We start from the raw sequence: 19222 nt of genomic DNA, 5'->3' as shown, positions 1-19222 counted from the left end.
GGGTATGGGAGGGAAAAGGGATAGATGAACCCAGAGAATGGGTGGTCTGATCCCTGGTCTGCTGAGCCCATGCAAAGAATAATCTGTACCATTTCTTTTATGCAGGGGGTTAAGGAGAGGACACCCACATCAAAAATATGCAAATGTAAGTCTACAGTATTAGCACAAATGATAAGGCATGAGTACATTTCTACAAAGGTAGGACGCAATAATATGACTTTTTTGAATGATTTCTTGAAGCCTTCAGCTGCCATTTTCTTTATTTTCTGAATCATTCAAAAAATTCATCACAGCTGTGGACCCTATTGCATTGAAAAAATAATAATATGACTGTTAGTCACGCAAATGAAGTATTCTTCAAACTAGTCAAAATCAAATGAACTTACCTGGGCAACAAATAATTCTCTGAATTTTCATTTCCTTACATGTTGACTTACAGCAAAGGTAAGATATGAAGTTGTGGAAAGTAGAGTAGAGTGAAATGTCAGCATGTAGCTCCTAACAGTAAATAAGAGCCTAAACCTTGTCTTTCTCAATAAATTTGAGAACCTAGTGCTGTTGTATAAAGAGACTGAAAAATAGCGTAAGGCTAATTGCCTTTGAGCCGAAGTATGCACTAATGATCGAGCCTGGCAAAATAGAACAAGTCTCTTATGAATTTGCATTCTGCTATGAAAATCTAACAATGTAATTATGAAGTAGCTGGATTGCTATAGTAGTTTAAGAAAAAAATACATTTTATCCCTTAACTAAGTAAGCATAAATAAATGCTGAAAATATAATGAAGTGAAATGAAATTATTATTGAGCCTAATGATACCAAATGCAAAATGACTTACTTAAGATGCATGATCATACATATTCTGCTGTCTGAGGCCATCTCACGACCTCAGTCTCATGAGACATTACTTTAAGCAATTATAATAATATATAATAAGTGGAAGGTTATAAAAGACCATAATGAGTTAAATGAGTTATTTTATATGACATCTTTCACCTTAGAGAGTGGATCTGTGGTGTAACAGGTTATTTCGCCTTTTATTCGCAATCAGATGAAAGATATCTGTATAAAATCGTTGTTTAGGCAGGTAACATTTAGAGCAGGGGTAGTCAACCTTTTTAATCTACCACCCGATTTTGTATCTCTGTTAGCAGTAAAATTTTCTAATTGCCCACCATTTTCTCAGCAATGGTGATTTATATACTATGGAAGTAGCTTTACAAAAATTATGAAGCAGAGTTACAACAAGTTAAAGCATTTGATTATAATTACTTATCAAGTACTGCACATCAAAATTTAATGAAAACCTAGTGGAAATGTTTTGAAAATCGCTGCTGCTCACCATAAAAGCCGGTAAGCCCAATAGGCTGACTACCACTGATCTAGAGTATTTCCACTGTGCGCACTCCAATTTTGGTTTGTCAGAGAGATTGGGATAAGTGTGACCATTGGACAAGAGACTCTACTTCCTATGGAGGTGGTGTTTATACTTTGACGTCGCGGCTTTGTGGTGTTTCGGAAGACACAGAGTAAGCACTTCTGTGGACAGTTTAAAATGCCAGCAGAAACAGCTGATAGAAGCTGGGGAGAAATTTCATTCACAGGTGAGCTTCTGTAAAGTTTGTAAGGTAGGAGACGAGGTACTGGCAGAAGTAAAGCTGTGAGGACAGGGCGTGAGTCGTACTTGGGTTGCTCAGATGGTAGAGCACTTGCCTGCGAAAGGCAAAGGTCCCGAGTTCGAGTCTCGGTCTGGCACACAGTTTTAATTTTCCAGCAAGTTTCATATAAGCACAAACTCCGCTGCAGAGTGAAAATCTCGTTCTCTTCCCTTCCGTTCTTAGATTAACTTCAGATATATTGTTCTCATGAGTATGAGATTAGCTGCCTACGTTTTAAATGTTGAATACCATTAAAACCAAATACAGAAGCATTCTCTAAACAGGCAGTGACGCGTTTACTGGCGAATTATCGATGTGAACTCTCTTACAGCACTCGACCTTCTACAAACCGAAGAAGTCTTACAGTACAAGCAGTGGCACTATATAGCAGGTCTGAAGCATCAAGAAAACGTGAGAAAGGAACTGTGAACCTCATACAAGGTAAACATGCTCATGAGCAACATCAGGGTGTCAGATTGTTAGTGAAATTATTGGTTCAGTTACAACTCATAATAAGTGCCTTAAGACACTTCAAGGGCTATGATGCTGGCATGGATATGAACAGAATAATTACACTGCAGAAAAGAGCAGTCAGTATTATCCATGTATGGTGCAGATACTCCTGCAAGAAAATCTTTGTACATCAAAAATAACTCACAGTTTACTCATTCTGTCTTTACTAATTAATTAATTTTATTGTGACATGTCAAAACAACAGAACTAAGTACTCTTATACCCTTTTTACAACACTATACAAGAAAGTCATATTACCACTATAGATAAAGAACTGAACTAAAAACAAAAGGCTAAGTGTTAATAGCTAGATACATTACAACAACCTCCCAGGCTCTATAGTTATTTGCAAAGGGATCTTATTGAAAGTGAAAATGAAATCATTCCTGACTGATTAGTGCTTGTACTTTTTGAATGACTATTAATGTTGAATTAAATAGATATATTTGTGTACTTTGTTCTGTAATATTTGAATATTTGTTATAATTATGATGTAACATCCAGTTTTGTGGCCTTATTAAGTACACTTATAGTTTTATCATGTGTATGTAATCATTTATGCATATATAAAATGTATGTATTCTCTGTTCATGCAAAACTTGTAAAAAATTGCTGTCACGTTCGCGAAAGTCATCAGCTGGTGGCTCCATGCAAAAAATCCGATAAATAAATCTATTAGTATCAAACATCGGCCTTATTTTGCCAAAGAATGATCTGTGAATGTACGTTTGGAGCGCAGCATTGTATGGCAGTGAAACATGAACAATGGGATACCAAAATGGTTCAAATAGCTCTGAGCATTATGGGACTTAACATCTATGGTCATCAGTCCCCTAGAACTTAGAACTACTTAAACCTAACTAACCTAAGGACAGCACACAACACCCAGTCATCACAAGGCAGAGAAAATCCCTGACTCCGCCGGGAATCGAACCCGGGCGCGGGAAGCGAGAACGCTACCACACGAATGGGATACCAGGAAAAGAAGATAATCAAAGCATTTGAGATGTGATACTGTAGGAGGATTTTGAAAATTAAGTGGTCTGGTAAGATAAGGAATGAGGAGATTCCCTGGAGAATCTACAAAGAAAGAAACATATTGAAAACATTGACAAGAAGAAGGGACAGGAAGATGGGGTATGTGTGAAGACATCAGGAAATAATGTCCAGGAGCTGCAAAAAGTAATATTGTAAGGGAAGGCTGAGATTCGAATACGTGCAATAAATAATTGAGGAATTAGGGTTCAAATGCTATTCCGAGATGAAGAAGTTCGTGAAGGACAGTAATTTGCTTCAGACCGCAAAATAGAGGCCAGTTCACACTGGCCATCACATCACGTCACACTATGTCAAAATATAGCACAATGCATTTCAAATGGCATTCATACAGGCCGTCACGTAACGTCAAGTACTCTCGAGAAGAAAGTTTTGAGGCCGTCGTCGGCTGCTGACATCGGTAGTTAAGCTGGTTTCGCTGCATTCGCTCATATTATAGTAGTGGAGTTTTTACTTTTGTGCCTACAAGCTATGTCAGATTTCTGAAAGCGGTAAATTATTTTCGGGTTAAATAACAGAACAGAGCTGACACCCGCAATGTACAGGGTGATTATAATTAAAGTAAAACTTTCAAACCGCTGTGGAAATAACACCGAAGGTCAGAATGACATCAAATTACAACGGAATGTTATTGGATAAGGGGGAAAACATATGATTGAAGAAAAATAAATATTTACAAAATATAGCAATAGATGGTGCTATAAGCATCATAGTTTAATAGTGGTTGACTACAAATGAATCATACAAAAATGCCTTAGATGTACGTTTGACGTTAAACAAACTGTACTACTCACTGTGTATGGCTCTACAGTTGTGATACAGTTAGTTATGTAAGCCCATCCACAATGACAAGGTCATATCACATCAGATGGGAACAACCGATTTTTAATTGTCTTGAGGCCTAAAACTGCATCAAAACCATCACTCACATCGGTTTTTAATTGTCCTGAGGCCAAAAACCACATAAAGAGCATCGATCACATCGGTTTTTAATTATCATGAGTACAAGAACCGCATAAAAAGCATAAATCAAAATCAAATCGGATTATTAATTTCCGTGTGACTGGCGCAAAATATGTTCAATATGTTGTCCGTTTTCTGCATCAAGTTGAAATTGAGAAACAGCATGTTCCACAAGTGATCGAAGTGTTTCCAGGGTCACGTTCAGAATGTGTTGCACAATGCATGTCTTCAATGCAACTAAGTTTGCAATCAGAACGCTGGACACAACGTCTTTCAAATATCCCCACAGCCAGAAGTCACTCAGATTAAGATCAGGTGATTGGGACGGCCAGGCTGTGGGGAAATGGCGGCTGATAATTCTAGGATTTCCGAAATGGCGCTTCAGAAGCTGCTTAACTGGATTTGAAATATTTGGAGGTGCGTTATCTTGTTGGAGAGATGGAATGACGTGAATGGGCAAAAGACACTCTTAGCACTTGCCAATTACGGTACAGATAACAGGGCCAGAAGCATCTGTCTCTGCGAAAAGATATGGTCCTATGAAGAAAAATGATGCAGTGACGTTTTCAGGATGAAGCGGTACTGGTTGATTTGCGTGTGGATTTTCCATTGCCCATATTCGACAATTCTGTGTGCTGACATATCCTGTCAGATGGAAGTGGTCTTCATCTGTCCACAAAATCTTCCACGGCCAATCATTGTCCATTTCCATGCGAGCAAGAACTTCTAAAGCAAAGGTTTCTCTTGCTGGCAGATCAACAGGAAGCAACTTGTGCAAATGGGTAATTTTGAATGGATAGCGAAGAATGATGTTTCGTACGATTTTACGCTTCAAAGACATTGATATCAATGTTTGGGCAATTCTCCATGCACTACACTTTCGCACACTACCACATGTCTCCTCCTGCATTGCTGTGTCCACTGCTTCTACTAATGTCAAATCAATTCGTTTCCTCCCTCTACCATGTTACAATTCTTTTCGAATTCCGAATCATTTTCTCCAGACCTACGGCAGTCATCAGACCATCGCCTTTTTTCAAACCCAACAGTCTCCAGAACTTCTGCAGAGTGACTTGTGCATGGTCATCAGTCTTGTAATGCAGCTTTACAAGCTGAGTGCGATCGTGCATTGAGACAGTCATGGCGAACGTAGCTGACACAAAACGAGGAAAAGCCATGTACCTGGCGTGTTTATACCAACTTCAATGGGTCGTGCACATGACAGGTGTTCTCATTTACATATTATGACACATACAATGCCATCTACTGATAAATTATCACACTAATTTTTCCTTCTGCCATTCGTTTTTCCACTTCTCCGGTAACATTCCATTGCAATTTGCCATCATTCTGACAAGTGGTGTTATTTCTTTAGCGTTTTGAATGTTTAACTTTAATTATAATCACTCAGTATATAAGTAAGAATGTAAGCTGATGAAGCAATAATTTCCATTAAGACTATATTATTAAGCCCTTCTAAAATTTTCTATTTCCGTTGATATCTCTTTGTGGCTCCTGCCAATCTGTACATATGAGTGACACGTGCTCAGGAGTACCTACATGGTAATCATTGTTATTATAATAGCTGAGTTATTTATTGCCCGAGTCCAACGGTTTGCAGGTACTGGCGCTCTTGTCGTAGATATTACAAATGTTTATTAATGGTGTGACTGTTTTCTAATAGTTAGCATGTCCGTTTTAACGCTTAGAATGTACCTTAGTGTGGCATCTTAAGTGAAATATTAAGCACTCACATCAGAAGGGCATTAGTTTATATAAAATTGTCCGTCTTCAGTGCTAACATCGTGGATTGCACAATATGTATTGTGCTGTGTTTCATCAGGATTTTGACACTAATATACTGGATGATTTGGTTGAAGAAGCTGATAAAATGGGGATGATAGAGGATTTAGTCCTGAGGAAAATTTCCTTGAAGACGATAAAGTTGTATGTGCAGATGGCAGTAATGTAGACCAAGTATTTGAAGCAGAGAATGAGGAACTGGAGGAAGAATCTCTGGGTGACCAAGGATTAAAAATCTTGCTTATCATGCATCAAAAGCAGAAGACTCTCTTCTCTTTCTGAATGTAAGATACTCTTGGAGCTATAATAATTTATAACTAATATCTAAAACAAAAAATGATTTATTTTCCAATAACATTTTGAGCAGCAAAATTGTCATTCTAAGATATCGAATAGGAGATTTTGTACTTATTCACACCTTTAGTGCTCTGGGGTCTAATTGTTACACCTAAAAATTGCTGTAAAAATACATTTGAAAAATCTGTATGCAAGAGTACAATTGGATGAAGGGTGAGGGGGGGGAGGAGTCTTGGTGCTTGAGTTCATTAGGGCTAAGAACATGAGGTAAAAACATTTTGGTTTAAATTGGACCAGAGGTCATTTGTGTAGCCATTCAAATATCTGTCTTACTGTGGACTAGTTACGTCAAAGTATATTAAACAAGGCTTGAAAGAAAAGGTTGGAGCTGGCACTGAAGCAAATTGTGTGAATCGATTACTTCCTTTTGCAAAATATTTTAATTGCATTGAAATTAATGCTCAGCTAATGGCACTATTTGTATGTGCTCCATTCTGATTTCACATGGAAAGAACACTTTCTTTTTTTTGCAGCTTTCTGAAGTGCATCACTTTAAACGTGTACCAGTCGTTTCAAACTTTCCACTAAAGTTGATAAATGAGAAGCCCAAAACGATTTTTTTACACAGTAATCTGTTGCATTGTAGAAATATGATTGGGTTACAGTCAAGCTAAATGCGGAATGTAAAATTCATTCTTACATGAACCAAATACACAGAAACGGTTTAAAGCAGATAAGATAAATAAAAAATGCATACTAACATTTAAATTGAAACCTCTCTTTCAGAAATCTAACTTATCCGATTTTAGATGTTTTTTGTAAACTTCTATGTGTGCCACTTACATGTTTCAAATTACATTCAAAAACACGGTTTTGAAGCATGCAGCTCTAATATTTTAAACTTGTATGAATGTATTTAAACTCTCCACTAAGGTCATTTTCTTTTTTTTTAAGTCCATTTGATTGCAGCCTCTGAGAAGGAGGACAGACCTTACTAGAGCTTGCACTCGTGTTATTTTTTCAGCCAGTTTATTGCTTCACATCTTTATTCATTTTGGTTATATTTGATGCTGGGGTACAGAGGATTGGAGGAGGAGGAAGAGGATTTTTACTAACGTCTCCGAATTGGGAACTTGGGAGAGTCGCAAGGGGCATTTATGACATTCGTCCTAGAGTTGAGCAGAAACGTCAAATGTCAGAACTAATAAATGGGTAAAGTCAAAACGAATGTTTTTACCCAATAATCTTTATCTGCTGTCGAGATTCGACAGTTTAAAGTCGTGGTAAATGTAGCGTGCATGTAAAACTCACTCTCATGTGAACTGAATGCTCTAAAACACTAAAGCTATTGAAATACATAAAAAATGGATATTTATGATAAAATTGAAAACTTGCCTTCAAAACCCTAGCTTCATTCGGATTTTATGTGCAAAAAACACACTTTTGTGAGTTTTTTAGGTGCACCACTTATGTTTCAGACTTGTGTGAATCGGTTCAAATTTTGTGAGATGGTAGACAAATAGGTAGTTAATGGCCATCCTGTTGGTTTGTGAAAGCTTTATCCATTGGCAGGATATACGTAACACAGTTCGAAAGACAATTAAAGAACGTCTATGCCGATCAGTGGTGGTCTGAGTCAACAAAAATATGCAATCGGTCGCCGAGCTATGGCTGTCTGATGTCATGGTTACTGTAGATAAAAGTTGGGAACCAGAATGAAAAATTCTCCTGTCATAGCACAAAAGAGGCGAATATGTCCGGGGCAGGGTTACAGATGTGAAAGAAGGGAACTAGCTTTTCGGCTAGAAGCTTCAAAGGCATTGATATCAAAACATCTTGACATATTCGCATTTAAGTTTGACCTACTTCCCCAGCGGAGATAGCTATCTTAACTGTGAGTTTTGGTATCTTTCACTTTATAGGCTGAAGTCCCTGAACCTGTGCCCAAAATCCAGGAGATTCGTCATCGCAATATATTGTATGATATGGCTGAATAGCATATATGTAACAGTTAAAAAGATTTTTTTTGGGGGGGGGGGGATAAAATTTCTGGGGGCAGGTTTGTTCCTGGAAGAATGACATCACGATTATGTTGTTTTACTTGACATGGTGCGTTATATTATGACATGAATACTAAAAGGTAAAAGAGCGCGAACATATAAAGGTGTTTTTATTTAAATGTCTTCGCCAGATTAGTTGAAAACTAGTTCCCTTCTTTTGCAACTATAACCCTGCCCAGGTCATATACACATTCTTTTGTGCCAGAATAGGAACATTTTTCATTCTGATAATATATTAAGTGAAAAAGTCACTTTTAATGAAAGAGAAAAATGAAGTTACTTATGACGTTATTAGTTGCATAGGAAAAAAAACGAAATGGACAGATTGTCAGGCTCTGGTTACTCTTTTATAATTATTGAATAAAAAGTTCTCAGGTTTCCAGCCACGTCAAGTGATTAAAATTACACGAGCTTTCAGCCAAGCACTCTTTGGCCATTGTCAAGCGTTCTTACCTCAGAACCACATCCTCCAAACATTTCCGATCGTTCCCCGTTCAATATCCATATTTTTGGAGCCCTAAAGAAAGAGGTTCGTGGCCATCGATTTGCTTCGGACGAAGAGCTGCACGCCTGATTACAGTCATGGTTCCGCAGGCAACCGCAAGCATTTTTCTATGAAGGCGTTGACTATTTTGTCTCACCGTGGGATAAATGTACTAAGGATTATGGCGATCAGTTTTGAAATAATAAACAGTTTATCTGCGTTTTCCGTCTCGTTTTCATTTGACTGCTCCTTACAGCTTTTGATAATTTAAGCAAAGAAGCAGGTGTTTGGATGAACAAATTTAATGTAAATCTGTGATGCGAATTACTGCTTGTAGAAATAGTATGTGACCATTTTTCATAGGGCTAATTTTTTTATAGTCCATTGAACTTGATAAAGACTTTTTATCAATTTCTGATGAAGTGGGCGTGTCATTCTATGATGCGTTTCGTGATTATTAGTGTCACGGTTGATACGTATAGTGCTGTACCTGCTGTGCGTAACAGGGATAGTCGTTTTGGTTTATGGGTCTGCCAGATGTGTAGACAGTAAGTAATTCGATGCATTATATCGTAAGAGCTGTTCCAGTTTTCATTTCAATGCTTGGAGTCCTTTGACGAGTTCTATCCTACCGGTAAAAGATGAAATACTTTACTTCAAATCAGCGCGTTTGCTTTGTTTTGAAAGCTACAGGTGCGCTCGTAAAACTACGTGATGCGTGTGCAACAGTTGTGTCGCAAGGAAAGTAGGACATACAGTAGTTGTTCCGTTAAAAAATAATATATAGGTTACACATGAATGTGCAAGCTATATAGTGCCGATGCAAATGAGTCGACATTGTTGTACCTGACGTAGTTTATAGAATAGTTGGTGTGACGATAAACAGTACAGTTAGTGTTAACAGTGAAGACCATTTTAGGCGTAGAATGTACTTTCTTATAGCTTCTTACATACGAAATGACCGCATTTTGCGCATAGTAAGAATGCTGTTTTGTAATTTTATGTAGCCAAAGCACCGTTCAACAATACAAGGATTCTTGTAAGACCGGATTCTCCCAATCTTCAGCTCTATAGAAAGCCCCACTTGGTGCAGAATTTTTTACTGACCACGCGAGAATACTTTTTAATTGTAGTAAAAATATATAAATAAGTTAATAAGGGCTCACAAACGATGCAAGTTGATACTGAAACTGTGTAGTAATAAATCTTGTTTCAATGAACATTCAGAACTCGAAGAGCAAAACTCAAAAATTCACGAAATGTCTAAACCGAAAATAACCGAAAGAAATCGGTTACCTATCTGCAAATATTTATGAACATTGATAACGCATACTCCAGTATTTCATAGATATGTCTTTAATATTTGCTGATTCTGTGAATAATATTAACAATTTTTTTACTGTATTGTTGTGACTGAGTTGTTTCATTTCTTTTATTTGCTATATTTAACCTTAAAGTCTATTAAAATGTATGTTTAGTAACCTTTGTAAAAGAAGTTTATCTTTCTTGGCTCTTGTTACCTCTAAGTTAATTTAGTCATTCAAGATAAAGGAAATAAATTATTAAACAATGCCAAATTGTTATTTTCCCTGCAACAGACTTGTTACAAGGTTGAAGTTCATTGGCGGTTGTAAACTAATACCCAGTCACCATATGTGACTGATTAATGTAAACAACATACTTCAATCTGCATTGTATTTACACTGATACATGTGTTATACTGACATATTCTGAGCCAGTTTTACAAGAGCCTACTCATTTAACCCACAGTGCAAATAGAAATGTAAAGAGGCAACAAAGCAAATCAATGCAAGCTAGAAAAATAGGAAGTTGATTTATAGTAGGATTACTGAACATAAAATTTCATTCTGCATTGATTTGTACTTGTGTTGAAGATGTTAGGTAATGTTTTCATTAATGATTCTGGTGCCTCATTCTAAGATAAGAAAACGAAATTGTAACTAAAATAGAGTGAATAATAAATGTTATCACAGTGGTAGTGTACAATATAATGTTAAATAAGCCCTACACACACCGAGCGAGGTGGCGCAGTGGTTAGACACTGGACTCGCATTCGGGAGGACGACGGTTCAATCCCGCGTCCGGCCATCCTGATTTAGGTTTTCCGTGATTTCCCTAAATCGCTCCAGGCAAATGCCGGGATGGTTCCTTTGAAAGGGCATGGCCGACTTCCTTCCCCGTCCTTCCCTAATCCGATGAGACCGATGACCTCGCTGTCTGGTCTCCTTCCCCGAAACAACCAACCAAGCCCTACATACAGAACTTTTATTATTGTCTTTAGTCTTTCTGAGATAAGTTGTATGAGACATACCTCGTGTCTGCTGTTGTAATTATGAAATTTCAGTATATTTTGTGCTGTTCAGAACTAATGAGTATTTGTGAGATATTTCCATTGGCTACAAGTTTTTCCATCTTGAAGGGCGGAAAATTGTGAATAGTAGAATTTCAGTGAGTGGTTGACTGTATTATGACAGTCATTGTCTTCCAAGAAGTGTTTTAAGGTGCTGTCTGTGATGTCTACATTTCTTTATAACTCAAAAGTGAAGTGACAATGAAGTCGTGGCAGTAACAGTAAGTAATACTTACAAAGCTACAGCACAAGTGAACTGTACAGTACTTGCCATGACTGTCTCTTGCTTCCTCCACTGACATAGGTCAAATAATAACTAATCAATAAATCTTTCTTCTTTTTAATGTAACTTGCAATCTGCATCTCACAGTCTGAATCATTTCCAGTGAATGCTGTTAGCTGTTATTACCATTTGATTCCTCGTTAGCAAGCTTTATTTTGCAGTCACAAATTCATTTATCACTGATACATTGATTCGTAAGAACTGTTAGCCAGAGTATTCCTCATTTCTTGTTGAGGAAATATAAAAAAAGAAAATGTTCTACTTTAATATACCTTCTATTCTATTAAAATAATTTTGTGATTGACAGTTTCTCATGTTAGGTATTTTAGGCAAACCAACAGAACCAAGTTGCCGCCCTTCATTAGACAGCATGTGGATACAGTGTTGCCTTCTCAAGGACCCTGAGAATTCTGTAATATTAGAATGCTGTCTGGCAGTGCCACTTATGTTTGTCTACTGCCCGTCAGCTGTAAACTTATTTAATTCACTCAAGCTACCTCCCTCTATCCACAATTGACAGATCTACATTTGACCTGCTGATGTGTTATTCTGTCAGGAAATGGTAGACTAGTCAGCAACAAAAGACCACTGAATTCCATTTACCCAATATTTTCAGGTATCAACAATGAGCCTGTTGCTGAATAAACTACCATTTGAGTGACTATTAATGAAGTTTAAATCAGAAACAGCAACACATGCCAGTTTTCAAATAAATGACGTAAAACAGAATTTGTCATATTTGATAGCAGTTTGAAGTTTTCCTAGGAAAAAGTTGCATTGATGTACAAGCATAATTTAGGCTACTTACTTTTGTACATAAATGTGGTGAACGTTTCTCAATTAAATCATTAGCTATTTCTTTTTATTCAGCAAAATCTCATAGTGATATGGGACTTACCATGTAATACAACAAAAATTGCTAGCTCTAAGTGTACGTATACACAGAGTACATAACTGTTGTTTTGTGAGGATGGGATAGGATAGGTGGTCAACCATGGCCTTGATGAAGGAACTGTCCCAGCATTTGCCTGAAATGATTTAAGAAAATCTAAATCAGGGTGCTTGGACAGAGTAAACTCCATCCTCCTGAGTATGATGTCAGTATCTTAACATCTGCATTGCCTCATTCAGTTGGTTCCTATTGTACAATATTCTTTGATTTGCACACAATTTGCTTCAGATAACTTTTAATATAAAACATAGTTTTTCTCTTCATCATTGCAGACACTAAGGACAACCTCTGAAGACTCCTGGGCCATGAACATGTTGGTGTGCCCCTTGCACTAACTCTATTTGGTTTAGAAAACTGACTGCAGGCCTGTAAACACCCAAATATGCTCCATGTAGGTTTGCACACCCTTACATCCACCCATCATAAAATTTTATTCACTGATAGAAAATGCTATTTCAAGTTTTTTGTTTGTTTTCCGCTGTAAATGTGAGTTCAAAGTGTCGACTGTCTTGTGATTATAAATGTAGATCTGTCAGTGAAGTACTTAGTAATATTTTCGATGGTTGAACCACAGATTCGTAGATATACTCACTTAGTGTGGTAAGCATGACCATTTTTTTTAATCGTTCTTTACATTGAGCCCTCCTACAACTTCTATGTATTATTCTTGTGGCCTTTTTCTGAAGTTTAAAAGTTATGATATTGTTTCATGCCTTCAAACCCCAGAAAAGAATCCCGTAACCAGGAATTGGTGTACATCACCACAAGACATTGGTTGTTATGAACTGATGATAGAGCCCTAAAAGTGTAATGTGCCAACGACATATTCATTTTGCCAGTACCTTTGTGTGTTCATTCTATATTAACTGATGATCAAAATTTGTCTGTAAAAACTTAGTGTTTGTTACACGTTTTATAGATTTGTCATCAGTACTTATAATGACAAAGTAGTTTTACCTCCTTACGTTGCAGTGCGTACTGTTTGTTTTCTTTATGTCCAATGTCAATTTATTACATATTGCCCATCTATAAAACATCTTTGATGGTTTCATTTGCTTTCTGTAATCCATTCCTCTGACCAACTCCTCGCTCTCCTGGAGCATGACAATGCTGGACCTCACACGAACACAGCAACATCTGCTGCAATCTGACATCTTGCATTCAGTGTCATCCATCATTCTCCATATAGCACCAATCTGGTCCCTTCTGATTTTAATCTATTTACAAAACTTAAAGAGCATCTTCAAGGACTATCGGGATTAATCAGTACGTTCTGACTACTGTGTAATATTTGCGAACTACCAATTCCTCACCATGGAGAAATGGCACTTATGAATATGGTATTAAAAATGAATAGCAAATTAGTCCATTTGGTTGTCAGCAAAATCAAATAAATTAAAATTTGATAAACCAGTAGCCCATTTATATCATGAGTGACTAAGCCTAAGCTAAGACGAAAGTGTTATGTTGAAAGCCAAGATACTATGAGGGTGTGCTGAAAAGTGATGCCACCAAATTTTTTATGTGAAAACTCTTAAAGCTTTTAAAATAAAACAAATGTTATTGACATGTTACATCTGTATTTTTCTTATCAACATCTATCTCTCTCAGTACAGTTGCCCCGGCAACAAATGCATTTCTCCCAGTGAGAGACGAGGTTGTAAATACTGTCACTGTAGAATGTTTGACTTTGTTGAATGAGTCACAACCTCACCTCTGCTTGTACTGCCTCGTCACTATCGAAGGGAAGTCCTTGAAGATGCTCTTTAAGTTTTGTAAACAGATTAAAATCAGAAGGGACCAGATTGGTGCTTTATGGAGGATGATGGATGACAGTGAATGCAAGATGTCAGTTTGCAGCAGATGTTGCTGTGTTTGTGTGAGGTCCAGCATTGTCATGCTCACGGAGAGCGAGGAGTTGGTCAGAGGAATGGAAGAGTAAGGATTGGACAAAGAGATGGTAAGAGCAGATGAACAAATAATATAATCTACACTGGTTGAAAATATTAAAATTTTTATGTGCATTACTTCAAGATCTAATAAAGTCGGTAATTTTTTATATAGAAGAATGGGGATTGCTGTGTTATTAAGGTTAAGTTACGTGTTAGTATTGGTCGTGTCCACAAGAGGATGGGCACCAGGTTGAGGAAGTTGAAACAAAGTTTGAGATATAAGAAACTTTTTGATGGTAAACCATAAGAGGCAGGCTGACAGACAAAATGATTGATGAACTACAGCAGTATTAGGGGATGGCCATTAGAAATACTGCTGAGGATTTGTTGAAAATGAAGCAGGCAGTATGGGCTACCTTCTTCCACAGACTATCAACTGATGAAGAACCAGAACACCATCTTTGCCCTCCTGGACCTGATTCATGGTGCAATTATCACAATGCCCAGTACTCAAACTGTTCATACAGCTGTAAACATTCCATCCCAGCAGCAGTCATGGATATCGTATCATAAAACCTATTTACAGGGACCTGGCAAATCCTGAATTACTGAAGAAGTGTCTGCATTGTTAGATTCAAAATCCCAATGAGTTGTTCAATAATCTTATATGGATTCGCGTACAAAAAAAAATGTTTTTGCCGAAATGAAGACACGAAAGGGGGTGGGGGGGTCAGTGATGCTGTTATTGCTTTTATTGATGGCAACATTGTTAGGGTGAAAGTGCTACAGCATATGGGAATTAATCCTGGAGCAAACTGCATCAGCGAACTTGAATGGATGGACAAGGTTCGCATTGATAAAGCAGAGTATACAGCACTGTTGGCCACTAAGGAGCCCAGAAAAAAGAAAAGAAGAAAAAACATGGAAAAAGGGGAAGATATACAGTGTGGTGCAGGGTACTTCTGAGTGACTAAAAATAAAAAGTCTTTTGAAACTTTAGTAGCCATTCCTGAAAATTTACATTTTCTGTTGCATTTTTCCCTAAATCTCAGAAACCACTTAGAGTAGAATATTCAGATTTTCAGGGAGTAATAACATACATATCCTGAGTCTAAACTAAAAGAGCATAATCCTGAGTCTAAACTAAAAGAAGAAATAATGTTATGTATAATTAAAATTATTTATGATAATGTACAAAAAAATTTAACTGTGTAATTAAAAAATTGTATTTCTGAAAGCAGTAGCTGAAATGCAATTATTGTAGTTCAGTAGTCTCAGAAATTACAGTTTAATGCCCTGTAAAAGTTCCATCTCAATAGCTGCAGTGGTTTCTGAAATACAAGGAAGCCAAGTCACTAAATTTAGCATTGTCGGGATAGGGCGTTCCAACTCCCACTAAGAATTTTTGCATAAAAAAATTTAGAGGCATTACTTTTCTGCACAGTCACATACTTTAAATCATATATAACATGGGATTACAGCACCAGCTAATGTACTCTGAAAATATGGATGCTCATATTTTGGTTCAAGGTAATGTAGACAGAACAATACCTGATGAGGGCTGCTTGAATGTGGTTGCTCCACTGCTAGAAGAAAAGTGCTTTTGGCAGATAAGAAAAGATAATGAAACCTTGTACAGTTGGTCCAAACTGGAGAAGTCACTCAGAACCAAGATAATTTCTCCTGCTTTGTTTACCTTAATTGTTGATATTTACAGTTTGTGTTTGTATTTTATGAAACTGGCAATGTGGATCTTGGAGAAACTCTGTGTGTAGAGGAATACTCACCCACAGATGTGATTGATTCATAGCCCGTTACTCATTCACACTGTCCATGGCATAGTTGTTATCTGAATACTCCTCATCACAATGTAGAAGAGAGGTATGCTATTCTTATTAGACATGCACATAGCTCAAATATCTTTGTTTCCCAGTGTGTAATACAATTTCCACTCACTCAAATAGCTATCTTCAGTTAATTAGAGCTAAAAGAATCATTACTTTTATGAAAATAGAGGCCATCTTTTGCAAGATCAAGATCGAAACAACAGCAGCTCAAACAAAAGCTTTAAACTTAATTACCCAAGAAAAACCCTTTAATTAGTAATAATATTACACTAATGGAGACTTCAGGATGGGCACAACAAAATGGAAAATGAAACACACTCAAACAACCACTCCACTGCAGAGGTGGATGCTAAATATGTTTGTGAGATCAAAAAATTGTACAATCTTTCATGCTGTTTTTTTTTTTTTTTTTTCCCCAGCACTAACTCACCCCCTCCCACCTACCTCTGACCTCCCTTCCCCCTCTGATCCATCTACCGCCTATCTCTCTCTTGGAACTGCCAGTGTGAAAGCTAGTTTGATTTTTTTTGATGTTTTAAGGGTGCCTGTGCGCCACTCAGTTCATCTGTAAGAAACTGGTTGTCTGTCTTCTAATTTTTTGGTCATAATTTCAAATAATAGCCAATGGCATCAATACTGCCAGTTGATAATTGTGTACTTGACATAATGAAACAGTAGCAGTATTTATTTTGTGAAACAAATACTAACAAAGAGATAGAGGGGCTGGCTAGTACTTAGCTCAGTACAGCCGGTAGATACACAAAACAGAACAGAAAATTTACGTATCCTAGCTTTCGGAACTTTGTTCCTTCATCATGGAGGAGAGAGGGGACGACGATTTTAAATTCATTCATACGTATTATATGATTTTTTACTAAACATTACTATATTCTTGCAGTTACCTCTGCATACTGATACAACTAGTTATACCTTCTATTCCTTCCTCCTTCCATTCTGTTTCGTTCCACAATGTAAGTTGTACCTTATCATATTCTGTACTACATACTTGATATCATTTTATGAGCACAAATCTTTTATTTTGTCTCTCGTGCTGTGTTGTCTTTGTTTTCTTACTTTGTTGCATATTTCTTGAAGCACTGTTTGTGGTTTTCTTTTGCTGTCTTCGAAAATACTTGTTTCAGTATCTTGTTCCAAATTGAGGATATTCAGGGTACACTGCTTCTGCAGTGTCGCCTGCCATACTCTCTTCTTTTTGTTAAATGAAAAATCTGTAGCTTTTCCCACTACCTTTCAAATGCACTCAAAAACTGGCCACAACTTTTATTTGTTCATATGCACATTAGTTTGGCAGTATTTGGATGATCTGTTACTATTACTCGTTATGGTCCTTTCTATGGAAATAATGATTTAACATGGTTTTCTACTTCTGATTTAGGTTCTCCTGATGTCACAGTCTTTCACTTTATCTACAGTTTTATTTCAGCTCTGAAATTTTATTTGTAAATTTTGCTGGTTTTATGTTTGCATCAGAACATTTCTCTTTCTCCACAGATCCCTGTCCTATTTTTATGCCATTTATATTAGTGCCTCAGCTTTCTTTACTTCTTTCATTTCCTTCTGTGCCTGTAGATTTGGTTTATCATAATCTTCTAACATACAGGTATTGTCAAGTATTTTTTCCCTCCTTTTAGTAGCAGTTGAAATCTTAGAATCTTGTGATTCATTTTTTTATTCGCATGTTCAATTTATATGACTGATTATCTGTTTGCTGTGTATTGCTGGCTATGATATTGTTTCAAGCACCAACTAAAACAGATGTTACAGTCTGAGTATACTCTCAAAATACAAAACGCTGATGTTATATGTGCTTAATGTTCTTAAACTGGTTCCCATCCAAAAGGCCTATGCCTCTTTCAGTAGTGTCTAATGCAACTATACCAAATGCAGTTTGCTTTGAGCAACTCTTCAAGCTTTCCCGGTGGTCTTCACGGGTTTGCCACCGGATCACGTTGTGCAAATTCCAATTTGCACAACGTGATCCGGCGGCAAACCCGTGAAGACTATTTACAACACTTACTCATCACTGTAACTGAGAACATAGTGCACTGTGCTGTCTCCTTTGTAGTGTTTAGCTTCTTTGTTGCTGCACTGAAGGTTATCAGACAGATGCCATATTCCTTGACTTCCGGAAAGCGTTTGACTCGGTGCCCCACTGCAGACTCCTAACTAAGGTACGAGCATATGGGATTGGTTCCCAAGTATGTGAGTGGCTCGAAGACTTCTTAAGTAATAGAACTCAGTACGTTGTCCTCGATGGTGAGTGTTCATCGGAGGTGAGGATATAATCTGGAGTGCCCCAGGGAAGTGTGGTAGGTCCGCTGTTGTTTTCTATCTACATAAATGATCTTTTGGATAGAATGGATAGCAATGTGCGGCTATTTGCTGATGATGCTGTGGTGTACGGGAAGGTGTCATCATTGAGTGACTGTTGGAGGATACAAGATGACTTTGACAGGATTTGTGATTGGTGTAAAGAATGGCAGCTAACTCTAAATATAGATAAATGTAAATTAATGCAGATGAATAGGAAAAAGAACCCTGTAATGTTTGAATACTCCATTAGTAGTGTAGCGCTTGACACAGTCACGTCGATTAAATATTTGGGCGTAACATTGTAGAGCGATATGAAGTGGGACAAGCGTGTAATGGCAGTTGTGGGGAAGGCGGATAGTCGTCTTCGGTTCATTGTTAGAATTTTGGGAAGATGTGGTTCATCTGTAAAGGAGACCACTTATAAAACACTAATACGACCTATTCTTGAGTACTGCTCGAGTGTTTGGGATCCCTATCAGGTCGGATTGAGGGAGGACATAGAAGCAATTCAGAGGTGGGCTGCTAGATTTGTTACTGGTAGGTTTGATCATCACGCAAGTGTTACGGAAATGCTTCAGGAACTCGGGTGTGAGTCTCTAGAGGAAAGGAGGCATTCTTTTCAGGAATCGCTACTGAGGAAATTTAGAGAACCATCATTTGAGGCTGACTGCAGTACAATTTTACTGCCGTCAACTTATATTTCGCAGAA

The 19222-nt window shown here is 37.4% G+C and overlaps 1 protein-coding gene across 4 annotated transcripts in view; it reads left to right on the top strand.

Annotated features, from left to right (window-relative positions):
- Window positions 1-8925: 8925 nt before the first annotated feature.
- Window positions 8926-19222, top strand: part of LOC124711518 (ATP-binding cassette sub-family C member 5-like) — a 538718-nt gene continuing 528421 nt past the window's right edge. For 3 of the 4 annotated variants that reach the window (XM_047241664.1, XM_047241655.1, XM_047241649.1), the window contains exon 1: window positions 8926-9382. The gene's annotated coding sequence lies outside the window, so the exon portion shown is untranslated. Of the gene's footprint in view, window positions 9383-12712; window positions 12832-19222 lie in introns of all 4 variants that reach the window. The other variant, XM_047241640.1, reaches the window with a different exon arrangement.

The sequence above is a fragment of the Schistocerca piceifrons genome, chromosome 1, assembly GCF_021461385.2.
Source record: "Schistocerca piceifrons isolate TAMUIC-IGC-003096 chromosome 1, iqSchPice1.1, whole genome shotgun sequence".
In the NCBI taxonomy this organism is placed as follows: Eukaryota; Metazoa; Arthropoda; class Insecta; order Orthoptera; family Acrididae; genus Schistocerca; species Schistocerca piceifrons.
This window is presented reverse-complemented; position numbering and strand designations above follow the sequence as displayed.